This window comes from Haemaphysalis longicornis, unplaced genomic scaffold (assembly GCF_048455015.1).
Source record: "Haemaphysalis longicornis isolate Haplotype H1 unplaced genomic scaffold, Haemaphysalis longicornis Haplotype H1 scaffold_8, whole genome shotgun sequence".
Taxonomy (NCBI): Eukaryota; Metazoa; Arthropoda; class Arachnida; order Ixodida; family Ixodidae; genus Haemaphysalis; species Haemaphysalis longicornis.
Genome location: NW_027526445.1, coordinates 59,522,136 through 59,537,165, shown reverse-complemented (window position 1 = coordinate 59,537,165; position 15,030 = coordinate 59,522,136). Strand labels below are relative to the sequence as shown.

The 15,030-nt window shown below is 44.5% G+C and overlaps 1 long non-coding RNA gene across 1 annotated transcript in view; it reads left to right on the top strand.

The window, feature by feature from the left end:
* Positions 1 to 15,030, top strand: part of LOC144148695 (uncharacterized) — a 101,947-nt gene that overhangs the window by 69,971 nt on the left and 16,946 nt on the right. Inside the window, exon 4 of the long non-coding RNA XR_013318028.1 lies at positions 8,502 to 8,678. This is a non-coding gene — a long non-coding RNA (uncharacterized LOC144148695). The remainder of the gene's footprint in view (positions 1 to 8,501; positions 8,679 to 15,030) is intronic.

Sequence of the window (15,030 nt, the reverse complement as noted above, 5' to 3'; positions counted from 1 at the left end):
AAGCTGTAGCGGTGGATGCTCATCCTTCGGAAGCCTTACGAGCTTGTCGAACCCCTTAACACTACTGGGACATCCGGCCTGCTCCCTGGTGTATTTTTGAGTTTTTGATGCACGCACAAACATTATTCCGGATGTTTTAGTTACTTTTTTTCCTCTGGTGTACTCTGTGAAAGGATTTCAGAGTATCTTTGACAACAATGAACCTAGCGGAGGGCTCAGGACATTCAAAAGTGAAGCTTGGTACTACGGTAACAATACAAATTATTACCATTCGGGTAATCCTAAATAGAACTGCTGAAAGCGCACCGTAAAGCGTGTACAGTGACCAACACAAAGAAGTGTATGATTGGTCTCATGCCTTTGCTTTTGGCCGCCCCGCCCCAAGTATAACTCTGCAGAAAAATGTAGTGGTTGTTCGGTCAGTGGGAAACGTATGAAATCCTTAATTACTTTACCGATATAAGTTAATGACGGCCGCCAAGTGTCTGCGTATGCAGCCTAAAATAGCTTTTATAAAAACAATAAAGAAACATAATGTCTGTCCAACATGCCACATACCAACCGAAGATATAAAAATATCTGGGGTGTAAACAAGTGTCTTTGATAAGGTACAAATCTTGGGTGGGTGATATCACCCTTACGTTTGCAAGAAATGCATTATAGTTGGGTTGCAAGCAGAAGTGGTAACCATGTGCATGTAGTTTTCAAGGGGGGAGCGATTGCTCTACTGAACATTTGTGAAGAATATTAGCTGAATAAACGGTAACATACCCGCTATTTCAGGCAAAGAATAAAATCATGCATAGTTAGAAGGCAGAGGTTAAAGGAACTAAGAAACGAACGTGGTGTCACAACAGGCAGTCGTTGTTCAGAGATGATATTGAAAAATGTCAGTTAAAATCATCTTGACCCTCACTACTGAGTGAAGGTATTCGGTCGTGGGTTCATATCTCAAGTTACATGTATTGGCATAGTAGTCTGCACAGAAGAAATGGAGTTACGTTTCCCGGAAATTTCGTATCCTTGTGATCGTATGGTTTGCGTCGGCAGTTATTGTACATACTTACGATCGCATATTCTAGTTTTGGTCCTTCATTTTTCTTATTTCGCTCAACTTGCCGCCTGGGGGTTGCAGGACAGCACTGTGGACCTTCATCTTGGCGGCCTCAATGGCCGAGCGTGTCTTCCGCCTGAGCATTATTAGAGTATCCCCACTCCCATTGCTGCTTAGGGCCATCCTTTTGTTATAATAGTTATTCGTACCGTCGTGTTCTAAAGTTTGTAACTCTAGAAAGCCCCAGAATTTCTGTACAACAATGAATCCCACATGAATGTAGCGAAAGTTTTCGATTACGAGCCTAAAGTAGTATTGCGGAAGAAAGAAGCCGGAAAGTGAGAAGTCAATGCAGTAAAATTGAAGACTGTGCTAAGACATTTTATTCCACATGAAATAAAACGACAGTAACACTCACCTCATAAGGTTTTCTATATTGAGTATGCAAAGAAAATGTACTCAACAAATTCAAAAAGACGCTTCGTAAAAAGGTTTTTAGAAGTTATATTACTACCCATTTGTGTGCAATTCTGAAAAATTGGTTCAGTGAGATTGCGAATTTCAGGGAGAATTGTTCGGAATATTAGGCAGATTTACCCTTGCGACCATGCGCATGATATTTATACTGAAAGTTTGCAAACGAGAATCAATAGGAGCGAACAGTAATATTTTAACCAAAATCAAGTAGAGAAGCATTTGCAGTAAAAATGCAGAAATTCCAATACACAACGCTCAGCCACTAGGGCAGCGCGTTCTGTATCAAGGTAGACGGGTGTAATTTTCAAGAGAGGTTTCCTTTTCCTAAAGTAGTTGCTTATGCAAGCGCCACTTGTAGTTAATCGTCTGATTCACGTAAATGTTTCCCCCGCTGCATGTAATATCGGAACACACTAAACCACGTAGACAATCATATCAAAACGCAGCATGGCCACCATTGACACACATGAATACGAAAATTGCATAAGTGAAGCTAGAAAAATTTCACCTCAACAAAGAAAGTCTTGGCAATAGCACCAGAAACCAAATTCCGGTCCATACCGTAAAAACATGACACAAGGCGCTAGGTGTGTGTGCGTGTGTGTGTGTGTGTGTGTGTGTGTGTGTGTGTGTGTGTGTGTGTGTGCGTGCGTGCGTGCGTGCGTTTGTGTGTGTGTGTGTGTGTGTGTGTGCAGTTGATGCAGTGCGTACTGTGCGTCTGCGTGCGTTTGTTACCGCTGCTGATATACCACACAAGACAGTTTTATGTATTATCGTTTTAAACGATCATTCACCGAAATACACTTGTTTGGAAATTACAAATTATCTATCTGTATACAAGACTACCTTCTATATTTCTACTAGGTTCTGGGAAACGTTTGAGTGAAGGTAAGAGCAAACACCAATTAAAAATTTAATCTGCGTAAGGTACGAGATGTTCTTGTAAGTTGTGAAACTTTATGGTTTGCTATTAAAATTGGTTTGAAATAATAGATTTTTCCTCCATTCGTGTTGAAAGCTTTATGATTCCATAGTTAAATTCTTATAACTTTTGAATGCACCATTTCTGAAGATATGTTACTTCAATAAGTTGATGTGTGCACTCTCTGGCGTGTTACCGCGCTGATCTCTGTGCTAAGTCCAGTTAAGAAATTAAAAAAAATAGTTTTTCGATGCCGTGCAGAAAGTTTATGCAGCAAACTTTCAGAACAACAAAATATACCAGATGTCGGGGGAAAATGTGCTGACGTAAATGTGCGGTTCACTAGAACCAACACCTAAGATCAAATGTTTCTGTAACCGTTGATAGCAAATGCTGTTCCTATTTGGCTGTTTCCCATAGTCCTTACCCACTGCCTTGTCTTCATTTTTCATACTTTCTCCACCTGTGCATATGCCATTTTCTGACTTCGTCAGTTGAATTCGTGTATTTCTGTTTCTCCCATTCCTCATTCTTACCCCTCCTCCACTATCTCGTAAAAATTTCTTTCCCATTCTGCGCTGTCGGGTTATCCCTCCCCGAGTATCTTTCTTTATTCCTAATCCTTGCTCGTCTGTTTGTTCACAATTTTTATTCCTAATCCTTATGCGTCTGTTTGTACCCAATTTCCCCTATTATATATATTTCACTTGGAAATCATATTTGTACAGGTCTCTTCTTCTATCTGCTCAGTCACCGGTTAGGCAACTGGTCCAGTTGCGACTTATGAGTAAGGGCTTCTGAGCCATTTGTAGCCCAGTAGCGGATGGTGTCTCACTCGTAGCTATTCTGTGAGCAACTTGCCGATCACGCCACAATGTTCGCCAATACTCTCATACACGGTACGTACGGGGCATACTAAGAGTGTCTTCATGGTTACACATAGCAAATTGTTGGACACGTTGTACTATTCGATAAGGCTCAGGGGGATACCGTGACTTACTTGCGACGCACCGTTGGGTCACTCGTTGGTTACCACGGCTGATCAAGTTACCCGAAAACAGAAAATGCACCGCTGAGGTACTTGCGAACACACCTAGCGAATCCGTCTGTAACATACCGCGCGATTGTTGTTACGAACAGTTGTAGCGCTTGGTATAGTATGCGTCGTTTCTTACCCCGTCGCCGTTGGTACATCAAATATGACGCCAACTTCTGGTTTTACATTGTAAACATATGACGGAGAGCAATGCTGTCAACATTTCTTATTTAGTTGCAACGCATCCTTGTCTTTGTATAAAATGTCGCCACGACAATTTCCATCAATTCGCTGAAGGAAAGAGACTTGCGAATAGATACGCATCTAACGCGAAACCTACGAATACATTCCGCGTAAAAATCATGGGAACGTACGGTAATTTGTTGTTAGGTGGAGTTAGAAAGAAGATATTTAGAGTAGGATCAGCCCATGCGCTAACAGCTTAGCAACGGCGGTTTGATGCAGGAGAGTGCATGTTTAGGTCTCACCAACAGTATCCACGCGACAACATGACCCAAAGTATCAAATGAAATCTAATCATGTTTATTCAATATCGTTCTCTGCGATCTTTGGAGAACGGACAAAAAGTCTTCACATGTTCGACTTGACAGGGTGCTCACCCTCTCAGGAAACTTACAATCCTATATAGTCACCAAAGTTCACCATGCAGCAGCGGGTACAGTGGTACATCATCATACAGTGGTAATAATAAAGGACAGAGAAAAGAGTACCAAAGAAAGAAAATCAACTTAAAACAGCAATTCCAAAGAGCAGCCAAAATGTATACAACAAAGTAATTGAGAACCTTTAGTCCTTTTTACGGTCTTGCATGTTGTTGCACATTAACCGTGAAAAAAGTGTATTGAGGTGAAAGGCAGACACACGAACACAAGTACAAAGAAAAAAATGAAGCAGGAGCTGAAGTTACACAACTTATGAATTCAGTTGAGATTGAAACGTGCGCGCGAGCATTTGAATTCTGTAATTTGTACACGCACGGGGTGCTTTCAAGGATTCTTTAAGGCGCATTTGATACTTGGTGTTATTCGGGGTTAGGTTAGATAGCGGTGCGATAAGATTGGTCGTCTTCTTAGGCAATCCAACTTTGAGTGCGCCATATTTTATCGACATTATTAACATTGACGATGCCCCAGAACATGTTATTGATGCTGTGAGCGTAATCTCTTTTTTACATCTGATAATACCACACATCTAGTTGTTTTCATGTGGGCATTGAGGGCTGCGACCATTACTGGACATATGAGGGCGTCGGCGCACCTGAAACGAGTATCAGCACCATAGTAGGAACGTTGCCTTTGGAATCTCGCAGCATGATTTCCGCAGGGGAAAGTACTCAAGCTCCGCAAGGCATTCACGCAAAGGCGCCACTGCGCATGCACTGTAACCTTACCCGGGCAAATCTAGTTCACAAACAGAGAGAAGACCACACTTTGAGGTGTATTTACAAAAAAGCTGGGAGGGACTCTCGCTCTATAACAGTTTCTATAACTACAGTTTCCTCGAAAGTAAGCACATCTTGTATCGGGTATGTCACCTTTCAATAGAAAACACGTTCAAGCGCATAGTGAGGCTCGACACTCTCAGTCAGACAGTCTTCCGAGAATCACACGAGCGCGTCATGCCTCGACATGCGTGCATCTGGTAGACGGCTTATAGAAGTTGAGAATAATGGTACTGGCCCGATTTGGGAAGAGATGTGACGTGTTTCGTGTATTCATGCAACGTCTGCAAACTGACAACGCATGAAGCGTAAGGTAATGCGGCATTTTTGCTCAACGCTTATTGTACCCCGACATGCTTGCAGCACCCGGGTACCACGACAGAAACGTAATCAGCTTCCCGAGGCCCAAGGGGGTGATGCATGAAGACATGATACCCGAGCCGGACTTCCACATCTGGACACACAACCATCCTTTTGCGGGCATACATCAACCCCCCCCCCCCCCCCCCGCCCCCGCTCCTACCCACAGAGCCGACTGTAGAAGGATGCAAGCAATTGAACAGGCGTCCAGCAGTGTCATGTTGTGCGTGCGCGTGTGTCCCTCAACGGCACCAAAGCGTCGGTCAACGAGTTCAACGTATGGTATTTTTAACCGCTCATTCTGTCAGTAGCTGACCTGTGACCCGCGACCTTTTTTGATTCCTAACTAGTGCTTGGTAGAATAGTTGTTCTCCTAACACCTTTCTTAACGTAGGGTGATCTGATGGATGGCCACTTGAAAGATTGACCGCGCAACCGATCCAGCGAGAATGATAGCGACTATGACAAGGAAGAGGGGCCGCGAGTTAGTGGTCACGGAGGCTGGAATGACAACGGCTAAAAGCCAGGCGGCGGAACAGGGCGCGGTTACATAGAAAATACACCAGGGAGGCGGGTCACAAGTGGAAAAATAAAGAGCAAAAGCAATTAAGAAGAAGTTGAAGATTCCATAAGAAGGATCAAAGCAATTTTTAAGGGCATGCAGATAATCGAAAACGTGCTATCGGGGAGAAAGAAATGCACGCAAACTAAGCGAAGTCAATCGGCTGGCATTTTTAACAGCGATTGCCTGAACTGTACTGTATCTCTAATCTGCGCCAGTTCCTGCGGGAGATCGTTCCAGTCTTTTGCTGTGCGAATGAAAACAGAGTGTGCAAATGTAACGGTTTTTGGCCGCGTATACGATACTTGGAAAGTGTTTTTGCTTCGGCTAGAAAAACATGCGCGACGTATGACGTTTTCGTTAGGTGACAGTGTGTAATAATATTTATGAAAGACTGCTAGTCGGGTAAGCTTTCGGCGGTGACTTAGAAGTGGAAGAGAAGCACGCTGTTTTAGCTCGGTAACGCACGTAAAAGATGAATAATCTGAAACTGCAAACATGACGGTACGATTTTGCACTGCTTCCAATGCCTGAACAAGGTACTTTTGGTGGGGATCCCAGATAGCGGCTGCATATTCTAATTTTGGGCGTACTAGGGTTCTGTAGGCTAGTATTTTTAGTTCTGGAGGGGCCAGTTTTAAATTGCGTTGCAGAATACCGAGTGTTTTGGATGCTGCAGAAACGACATATTCAGCATGAACGTACCAGGTCAGATCAGTTGTTAGATGTACACCTAGCTATTTGTACGAGTTAGTAGGTTGGAGTACCGAACCGTGGAGGGAGTAATTGTAATTAAGTGGGTTTGCGCGTCTATGGAAAGATATGGTTTCGCGTTTCAGAACATTTAGCGACATTTGCCACTCCCTAAACCAATTTTCAATAGCTAAAATGTCTCCTTGTAAGGTTAATTGATCGTCGCGGCTATTCATTCTGGTATATATCACACAGTCGTCCGCAAGAAGCCGAATTGTATTAGTTACTCGGGAAGGAAGGTCATTGATATATATAAGCAACAGAAGTGGCCCGAGTACAGTGCCTTATGGCACTCCAGAGTGCACTTTGGTAGTATTGGAAGCATTGTTGTTTACGACTACATATTCTTTTCTATTAGTAAGAAAGTTACATATCCAGGCTAATACAAATGAATCAATGTTCAGCAGTTTTAATTTATGCATCAAACGACGATTTTGTATGCAAATCATGAAGGAATGTAGCGAGCTGTGTTTCACACGACAATCCTTTCTGGAAGCCGTGCTGTGACTGATGTATTAAATTATTGTTTTCAAGGTGATTTATCACATTTGTAAAAATGATATGTTCCATAATCTTTGAGGGAATGCTGGTTAGCGATATTGGACGATAGTTACGTGGCGATGATTTGTTACCACTTTTAAAGATTGGGACAATTTTTTCGAGTTTCCATTCCCAAAGTATATGGCCAGATGATAGTGATTGGGAGAATATCATTGTCAATAATGCGCTTGTCACATCCATTGTGTTTTTAAGTATTTTTGATACGGTGTTATCGGGTCCCGCAGCTGAAGAATTCTTCAAGCTTTTGACTAGGTAGGTGATTCCGTTGGTGTCAATTGTAAGGGGGGGCATATTATTCAGAATGATAGTGTGGTCTGCTGGGAAGGTAGTGGTGCGCTCTTTCGTAAACACGGAACAGAATACGTCATTAAGTACGTTGGCGCAATCTTTATCGCCTAGCGTTTCGTCTGAGTTGCCGGATAAAATTATTGAATAAGTGGACGGAATCATGGTTCGCCAAAACTGCTTGGGATTAGTCTTGAGCATGTTAGGTAAGCTGACGCGAAAAAACTGATATTTGGCAGTGCTAATGGCTTTTTTTAGTTCTATTTCCGCCTTGTGGTAGGATTCCCATGCTGACTTCTGGTTTTTCTTCCTTGCAGTTTTAAACAGGCGTTTTTTCTTGCCTATGATTTTTTAATTGTCTTAGTGAACCAAGGGGCTGACGGTTTTTCTTTCATTGTTATTGTTGGTATGAATGTTTCACTGAGTTCGGTTATTTTAGATGAAAGACGATGCCAGTTCTCCTGTACATATCGGTCATCGAATCCTTCTTTGAAAGAGTGGTAGAACTCTTCCAGTGCCGTGTTAATAGCTTCATAGTTCCTCCGATCGTAGAGTTAGATTCGTTTGTTTCGGGATTTCTCAACTATAAGGTCCGTTGTAAATGTTGCTAGAATACCTTTGTGGTCAATTAATTCCTGCAGGTATAAGACCGATTGCAGGCTGCTTGGGTCCGACAACAGTATTAGGTCCAGAATGTCGGATGTGGTTGCTGTTTCTCTCGTAGCCTGTGTGATCACTTGAGTTAACTGATAGTTTTAAAAGCAGTTTAGAAATTCATTACGTTCTGAATGTGGATAGGTGGTGCAGTTATCTCGCCAATTAATGTTTGCATCCCCTACGAGAATGAAGCTACCTTTTGGAAATTTTTTCTGTAGGAGGTCAAGGGCATCGTTAAGATGGGTGGAGAAATCGTAATCTGGCTTAGGGGGGTGGTAACACACACCAAATATCGTAGTGCCTCGAGGGCTTTCGCAATAAGACTGGGCTGGATAATATTTGTGAGATTTATCAAATACTCTTTTCGTTTAGGTCGAGAGCTTAAAGAAATACTCCAGATTTGCCAACCAGAAACATGGTACTGCGAGAGGTCGGCCTCATTGTGTTTTGTATATTACAATCATACCACAAACTGTAAGGACCTTCGAAATGGCACAATAAAGAACGCGTTTAGCAGCTGTAAGATGTGCATGACGTGCTGCAACAAGTGTAAGTTCAAAAAAACCTTTCTTGATTGTATTTTTAAATAATTTTTAAACATATTTTTGGTATTAACATGAGGTTGCATTTCTTACGTGTTGTTACAAAGTTATAATTTAGGTAAACTCCAAGTTATTATCAAACAGGGCCAGTTCAAAAAAACATTGTGACGTAAGTCATATGCACGTCTGCCAGGCGACCGCAACTAAAATTTAAACACGTTTAGGCAGTCACTATTTATTCTTTGTAGTAACAGGGTCTTGCACCCAACCGCTGTTCGCACGAAACACTCTGAGTATCGGGAAAATTACACCTTTACTGTAAGTCCCGTTCCTCCAAGGTCTGCTCCTTAGCAGAAATGGTACCGCCCACAAATCGTCCACCACTGTCCGCCAAGTTTTAATCTTCCGCGTGTCCCGCGCCACATCTTCACCTGCACGTACCCATACCGTGAGAGTGACCACTTCGCATTGCCTGATTACCCCGCTCTCCTACCCCCTCCGAAAAAACAGTTGCACGGCAGTATTTGAGTTAACTGAGAATGTACCAAGAGGAACTCCAAGGCATTCTCACCAGGGCCCCAAGACGATTCCGTACTCAACAGAATAGCTGTCTTACAGGAATGTGGAAACTTGAGGACGCATAACTGTGGAATAGTTCGTTCGAGCAGGTTCGAAGAGGCTAGCGCAAGTCCTGTATGGTCTCATCTTGCCCCGTCTTACCGCTGTAATAACCCATGTAGAAACTTTAATATGTTCTCGTCTGTGGGTGTGCAAGGCCCAGCTACAGCCCTAGACGCCTCTGGATGGCAGGAGTTGCTAGAGAAACTCCTTTAGCAGATGAGGCCGTGTCCTTGGTGTGAAGAGGTACGGCCACCAGGCCAGACAGAAGCACGCCGGAGGGTTGCCGAAAGCACCACCGAAAACTCCGGTTCAAGGCATACATAACGCCTGCCAAGGGAACACATTCGAGGGAAAAGAAGAGCGGAGGGCTGGAGTAGGCACGTGGTGCCGGATGCCGGAAATAGGTCCTCAAGCCAAGGGGTCCTCAAGCCCTGTAAATCACCAGGTCTCTCTTCACATGCGCGTCGATATGGCAGTCGTGAGAGTGCTCGAGCGGTGGGGCGGTGAATGTGGGCGCAGCCGCAGCGAATGCCTAAATGTTTGCTGGATGTGACAGAAACAAAAATCCACGTCCGACAACAACCACAACACTAGCTGGAGAAAACATAAAGAAGCACGCCACGTTGGATCATAGAGTATCCGTAGCCCCCTTAATAAGAACTTGCAGCGTTTCTTGGGCATGATAGCCTTCTACCGTAGCTTTATTCCTTATTGCGCGCAAGCTCTCATGTCAGCTTAACCGACTTGTTGGTACAGGCGTGAAGTGGCGATGGCAAGTGGCTGCACAGCAAGCTTTCGAAGCACTGTTGGGCGCAAGTGGAAACAGCGGCGTTAAGGATACCAGACCATGACGGGCCCGTTGTCTTGAGGACCCATGCTAGTGTGATAGACTGGACGAAAGGCAGAAGCACGATTTGGATGGCAGTGTCCGTCCGCTCGCATTTATTAGCCATACACTTACCGTGGCAGAACGCAATCACTCCACAGAACGTGATTCCCTAGCAATCGTGTTGGCGCTGAAAAAATGTACGTGTGTCTATACTGTGCCTCTTTCGCGACTCGGACAGACCACATCGCATTAACGTGGTGGCAACGTTTGCAAAACCGTGGTGGTTGGCTTGCGCGTTGGCGGCTTGCGCATAAGCCCCAAGATTTTACCCTCCTGCACAGGAGGGTTCCCTGTACCAAGTAGATGGCGCGCTAGCACTCGCGCCCCTATCATCATAATCGGACACCGAAGGGCCAGCCCTTATGAGGCTGGCTCGTGGTCGTGGTTCGGAAACCCACCGCGACCGCGAGGTTCGGGAATCTTATCTGATCTTATCTCGCTTATAACGTTGGGTCAGCGACGCTTAGTATTAATTAAAGTTACGGAAAACTGACGTGCTTATCCCTCGAATAAAATTGGCGACTTCGTAATTTTTATTGCATTCTTCATTAACCCTACCCTTGAGTTTCCCATCAGAATTCGCAGAAACTCCCCAAATACAGCGGCATTTTTAAACTAATGCGACTCAACAATGTGATTTGTCCTTGGGAAGAAGGCCCCTTCCCCCCACCACTTAGAAACGTTCAACCCTTCGCGATCTATGGACCCTACCTATTTCCTGTTCAGTTGCTATCTCTTGTGCAATGCTCTTTTGTGTACTGTGTCTATTCGGTTCTTCCGCTGGGAGCACACGCAAAACACATTCTTCGTTCATTCCTGTATGGATCCACCCGAACCAGTCTCCCAACCCACTGAATACATTATTGTATACTTGTCCCTTCCTTTTGAAACCGCGACTGCCTAGTCTTCCGCACTTGCAGCCCATGCCAGGTACGTTGCCCCATCGTGGAGCATACTTGACCGCTGCCTTGTAAATACGACCCCTTCCTACCTCACTTCCTCTCTCCTTACTCTCTTTTTTGTTGTTGTTGCTGTAACATACACTTAGCCCGACTGCATGCATACTCTCCGTTTTCGAAACATCTTCCGATCCCTCTCACAGTTTTCTGCAACTCTATACAAGAAATGCGCTCCAAATGTTTGTGACAGCAAAATCATGTAACTGAACTCTGATGAAGGCAAGTCCCTTTGCCGCTAAGTAAGTAAACGTTCTTTGTTATTGTTCTTGCTGTGTATCCGACTGTTTACTTGAAACTGTATATATATATATAGACGCGTACAGCAAATGCGCGTGTGGGGGTGTTGGTGAGCTTCCCTTAGAAGAAGTGGCTTAGAAGAACGGTCTTAATAGAGAAGCACTCGTGCTGCCAGAGAAAAAGATTGACGATGAGGCGTTCGGAATAGCACTCGTTCTTCATCGTCGCCGTCTTGGCTGCGATGTCACAAATTAAAAGTTCGTTCACATGCTTTTGCATAAGTGACAGTTAGCCCCTTCTGCAAAGGAAGCATTGTCCCGATGCTGAGGGGGAAAGGAGCGAAACTTCGTGTTCAACCCGTCACGTCCGCGCGAAGAATAGTTTCATGTGGACTATGTAATCACCTCGAGCCCGCAATGATGGCGCATTGTGAAAACACTGACCGCCGGAGTAACTCCATACGTGAGATCGCAAAGTTGATTTGTTACTCTGTAGTGCCCGAAGTGGTGCTTCATGAGCTTCTCGCATGGCCCTCTTTGTCTCATAGGGCTCCATACCCACACGTTGTCACCAGGCTGGAAAGCGGAGTGCCAATGGCGATCATTGTAAGCAGCAGTACCATGCAGCTGTTGGTGCCTCATTCGATATCTTGTGAGCTGACGCGCCTTTTCCGCGCGCTGACGAACTCCTTCGCAGTCGTGTCGTCACCCCCCCCCCCATCGTGAGAGCATGACATCAAACATTAAGGTTGCCTTGCCACTGTAAACCACAGCGAATGGGGTCATACGCGTGCTTTCTTGCCTGGCTGTATCGTAAGCAAAAGTCAAGTATGGTAGAATTTGCTCCCAACTCGTGTTGCTCGTCGACGTACATGCTTAGCATGTCTGCAAGTGTTTTGTTGAACCTTTCGTTCAGTCTTCTTTCTTCTTTTGAGGTTTTGAATGAAAGGAGGAGAAAGAGTTCGTTAATCCGCCGATGGTAAGTTGTCGATTTTGGGTGGGAAGACCGGTGAGGTTAATGATGGCGCGCACTTAATTGTACGTAAATGCGGTACCCCTGTCCGTAATTACAATTGACGGAGCGCCGTGGCACAAAACAATGTTTTGAATGAAAAAGTGGGCCAGGTAGGAGGCTGTGCAATGCGGCAGGCCTTTATTTCGGCGTATCGTGTAAGATAGTCGGTGGTGACAAGTATTCACTTGTTGCTGGCATGAGACGTGGGAAAGGGGCCCAAGAAGTGCATGCCGATTGTTCAAACGGGGTTTCGGGTATTTGGACAGGTTAAAAAAAAAACCGGCTGCGTGTCCCGGCGGTGTTTTACGCCACTGGCAGTCACGGCAGGTTCGCATGTATTGCTTCACTTCGAATGAAGTTGGCGGCAGTAGTAGTTCTGTTTATTTCGGGTCATCGTGCGTGCATAAAGGAGATGAACATAGGTTGGGTCATCGTGAGTTTCAAGTGGTATTCACTGTCTAAGACTTGTGAGAACAAAGAGAAGAAAGCCTCTTCCATTCGGGGCGAACTTTCGCTTGTAGAGGACGTTGTTTTAAATAAAGAAAAGCTGGAGTCCACGTATGAACAGCTTTGGCCTGTGCGTAGTTTGGTGTTTTAGAAAATGTAGAAGTGGTTCCAGCTCAACGTCTTCCCTTAGCTGACCGGACAAATCGGACAAAGTTGTGGCGGCGATGGCAACAAGAAATGCCGTGTCGTCATTATGCTCCGATCCGAGGCGTCTAGGTCACATCAAAACATCACATCACATCTAGGTTCGGATCCCACATGGCGGGCATTTTTTCACCACTTGCTTATTTTCCAAATTCTTTATGTTGACCAACTACATCCTCCCCTTTGCTTTCCGAGGTTTTCTTGAGTGCTAATTCTTATTTCTGTCATATATATATATATATATATATATATATATATATATATATATATATATATATATATATATATATATATATATATATATATCATGATCATGACCAGCCTGTCTACGCCCACTGCAGGGCAAAGGCCTCTCCCATTATTCTCCAATTACCTCGGTCCTGTGCCGACTGTGACCAATTTATCCCCGCAAACTTCTTGATCTCATCTGCCCATCTAACTTTCTGCCGCCCCCTGCAGCGCCTGCCTTCTCTAGGGATCCACTCTGTTACCCTTAATGACCAGCGGTTATCTCGCCTTCGCATTACATGCCCTGCCCACGTCCATTTCTTCTTAATTTCTACTAATATGTCTTTAACAGCAGTTTGCTCCCTGACCCACTCCGCTCTCTTCTTGTCCCTTAATGTCACACCTATCATTTTCCGCTCCATTGCCCGATGAGTCGTTCTCAATTTAAGTTGAACCCTCTTAGAGAGCCTCCAAGTTTCTGCCCCTTAGGTGAGTACCGGTAAGATGCAGCTGTCATACACTTTCTTCTTCAACGACAACGGTAGGCTGCTCTTCATTATCTGAGAATGTCTGCGATATGCAACCCACCCCATTCTGATCCTTCTAATTATCTCTGCCTCATGGTTGGGATCTGGGGTCACAACTTGGCCTAAGTATATATATTCGCTTACCACTTCCACTGCCTCGCCATCTATCTCAAACTGCTGTGCTGTCCCGAGGTTATTGATCGTTACTTTAGTTTTCAGCATATTAATTTTCAGGCCCACGGTTTTACTCGGTTCGCCCAGTACGGAAATCATGCTCTGCAATTCGTCCCCCGAGTTACTTAGCAAGGCAACGTCATCAGCAAATCTGAGGTTACTGAGGTATTCTCCATTAACCCTTACTCCCACCTGTTCCCAATACAACGTTCTGAATACTTCTTGTAAGCATGCTGTGAATAACATTGGAGATATTGTGTCTCCTTGTCTGGCACCTTTCCTTATAGGTATTTTACTGCTCTCCTTATGAAGGATGATGATAGCTGTAGACCCATTATAGATATCCTCTAGTATTCTTACATAATGCTCATCTACCCCGTGGTTCCGTAATGGCTGAATGACTGCTAGGGTTTCGACCGAGTCAAATGCATTCTCAAAGTCTTTGAAGGCTATATATAGGGGTTCAGTATACTCAGCGCACTTCTCTATCACCTGATTGATTGTGTGAATATGGTCCATTGTTGAATAACCTTTACGGAACCCTGCTTGTTCTTTAGGTTGACTGAAATCTAAGGTTGCAGAGATTCGGTTAGCGATTACCTTTGTAAATACCTTGTAGACGACTGACAGTAAGCTGATCGGCCTGTAATTTTTCAAGTCCTTCATGTCGCCTTTCTTATGGATTAGGATGATGTTCACGTGCTTCCAAGATTCCGGTACCATTGCGGTCATTAGGCATTGCGTATACAGGTTTGCCAGTTTTTCAAGTACAATTTCTCCGCCATCCTTCAAGAGGTCTGCTGTTATCTGATCCTCACCAGGTGCTTTGCCCCCTTTCATTTCTTTCAAAGCCTTCCTTACTTCTTCGGTCTTTACTGGTGGGATGTCTATCTCCTCTGAACTACTGTCTCGTTCGGCATTATCCTGTATGTCCCGGCTACTGTACAGATCCCTATAGAACTCCTTGGCCACTGTGACTATTTATCCCTATTTGTGATGACATTGCCTTGCTTATCCTTAAGTGCATACATCTGATTTTTCCCCACGCCAAGACGTCTC